The sequence below is a fragment of the Palaemon carinicauda genome, chromosome 32 (assembly GCF_036898095.1).
Source record: "Palaemon carinicauda isolate YSFRI2023 chromosome 32, ASM3689809v2, whole genome shotgun sequence".
NCBI classification, from domain to species: Eukaryota; Metazoa; Arthropoda; class Malacostraca; order Decapoda; family Palaemonidae; genus Palaemon; species Palaemon carinicauda.
In genome coordinates, this window is record NC_090756.1 from 11048686 (window position 1) to 11051500 (window position 2815).

Sequence of the window (2815 nt, forward strand, 5' to 3'; positions counted from 1 at the left end):
TATCGTGAGATTCTTGAAGCGTTTGATGGTGTGGCAGATTCTGCGTTCAATTGCCTTAACGGATTCGCTGCGACAATATGCGAAAGAAGATTCTCTCTCTCTCTCTCTCTCTCTCTCTCTCTCTCTCTCTCTCTCTCTCTCTCTCTCTCTCTCTCTCTCTTAGCTAAAGCTGATTTCTCAACGAGCACACTAAGATTCTTCATAATAAGAGAAGTAACTGGATCTCTCTCTCTCTCTCTCTCTCTCTCTCTCTCTCTCTCTCTCTCTCTCTCTCTCTCATACAAATCTGACTTCTCATCCAACACACTTAAGATACTTCGTAATGGGATATGACTAGATCTCTATCTCTCTCTCTCTCTCTCTCTCTCTCTCTCTCTCTCTCTCAAGGAACCTCTTCACCTAGTTCGTCCCTGGAGGCTGTTAACCTCCCCGGACTGCGAGCTGAAATACCCTGAATGGGTCTTTGACTGAGAGGATAATTCCCTACGGGGTATTTCTGGAAATAAACCCTTGTACTACTCCACCCAAAATTCCCCCTCTTCCCCTCCCCTCCCCTCCCCCAGCTCATCCAAACCCTCCTCTTTTCTCAGAGGGCCAATTTGCTTAAAGGCCCGTTGCCATGAACGGCTGCCTAGACAAAGAGGGAAGTGCTGGAGTGCCGGGACCCCGAAAGGTATCCGGGGTTATTTACACGCACCAAAACTCGATTAGGAGTCGGAAATAAAACGACGGTGCCACATAACGAAGGCTCTACTTTCTCGTGATCGTGTCCATTTAAGAAGGGAGGAAGGGGAGAGGCTTTGTACCAAAATTTGGGATTATGTGTGAATAATGTTTAGGAATTATTTCTGGATATTAAAACATTATATTTCTAAATTAAATGTTATGTACATCTTTCACATGGACGTGTGCATTAAAGAAGGGGGAGGGGGAGGGGAGAGGCTTTGTGCCAAAATTTAGAATTATGTATGAATAATGTTCAGAAATTATTTCTAGATTTAAAAATATTACAATTATATACCCCCCAAAAAATCAATGTTAAGTACATCATTCAGAAGCTTTGTGCCAAAGTTTGGGATTATGTATGAATAACGTTTACAAATTATTTCTGAATTTCAAAACATTATATTACTAAATATAACTAGATGTTATGTACATGCATCTGTTATGTACCTCAGAAAGTTATTATTTCTGAATTCAAAAACATTATATCCCTGAATATAATTAGATATCATGTACGTGTTATGGTTAGTTACCAAAGGAAATTATTTTCAGCCTTAGCATATGTGCTATGATGGGGGTTTGTTGAATTTTGAATTCTTTATCAGCAAGGAAAAACAAAATCCTATATTTGAAGCTAAGCTTATATTAATAAGGACTTAAACTTTGAAAAAAATAATACCCTCGCCAAAATTACCATTATCACTAATTGGGATATTCACATCTCAATAGATCATACGATTACTTATTCAAGACAAATTTTCCCGAGGGAAAACAGATGGAAAAAGAGAGCTCCACCTACCGTGAGTATAGTCTTTGGCAGATGTCTATCGTCCTCTTCTGTGATCTGCGTTTCGTGAAGCGCCCTTGGGGAAGAGGGGGGGGCGTGGTCGTTGTCATCCAGGACTCTAATGTCAATCTTGGCTTCGCTGGTCGCCTCCCCGCTCTCACTTCTACCACCAGGTGATACTGAGGGAATTTAAAGAAAGGCAAAGTTGAGTTAAAGGTCTTCGAACACCAGGTGATACTATGGGATTCCAAGACAGGGAAAGATGAAGGGGATTTATGAAAAAAAAGGAAACCTTGAATTCATTGTCTTTGAATACCAGGTAATCCTGAGGGAATTTAATGAAAGGGACACTTCAATTCACTGTCTTCGAATATCAGGTTAATCTGAGGGAATTTAATGAAAGGGACACTTCAATTCACTGTCTTCGAATACCAGGTAATCCTGAGGGAATTTAATGAAAGGGACACTTCAATTCACTGTCTTCGAATACCAGGTAATCCTGAGGGAATTTAATGAGAGGGACCACTTCAATTCACTGTCTTCGAATACCAGGTAATCCTGAGGGAATTTAATGAAAGGGACACTTCAATTCACTGTCTTCGAATTACCAGGTGATACTAAGGAGATTTAACTTAAGGGGAAATTGAATTCATGACTTTCGAACACCAGGTGATACTTGAGGAAATTAAAGTTAGAGAATGACAAAATATGCCGAGGGAAGTTATAAAGAAAAGGAAACTTGGATTAACTGTCTTCGAATACCAGGTGATACTAAAGGAATTTAAAAGAAGAAAAAAAAGGAAAGTTGATTTCAAGGTCTTCACATTCGAACACCCAGGTGATACCTGAGGGAAAGTTAAAAAAAAAGGGAAAGTTGATTTAAAGATCGCATTCGAACACCAGGTGATACTAAGGAGGATTTAAAAAAAGGGTAAAGTTGATTTAAAGATTTTACGAACACCAAGTGATACTATGGGATTTAAAATAGAAGGATAGGTTGAATTCATGGTTTTTCGACTACCAGGTGATACTATGGGAATTTAAAGAAGGGGGGAAGTTGAATTCTTGGTTTTCGACTACCAGGTGATACTAGGGGAATTTAATGAAAGGGAAAGTTTGATTTTAAAGGTCTTCGACCCACCAGGTGATACTGAGGGCACATGAAAAAAAAAAAAAAAGGAAAATTTAATTCATGGCCTCCGAACACCAGGAGATACTTAGGGAATTTAAAAGTTAGGGAAAGAAGAATTATACCGAGGGAATTTATAAAAAGAATGGGAAACTTGAAGTTCACTGTCATCGACT

At 39.2% G+C, this 2815-nt stretch overlaps 2 protein-coding genes across 2 annotated transcripts in view; one reads left to right on the top strand and one right to left on the bottom strand.

Moving 5' to 3' along the window:
* The window catches only part of LOC137625266 (putative neural-cadherin 2), a 552558-nt gene extending 550970 nt beyond the window's left edge, over positions 1-1588 (bottom strand). Inside the window, exon 1 of the mRNA XM_068356062.1 lies at positions 1523-1588. The gene's annotated coding sequence lies outside the window, so the exon portion shown is untranslated. The remainder of the gene's footprint in view (positions 1-1522) is intronic.
* Positions 1-2815, top strand: part of LOC137625472 (putative neural-cadherin 2) — a 78658-nt gene that overhangs the window by 4962 nt on the left and 70881 nt on the right. The gene's annotated exons all lie outside the window — the stretch shown is intronic.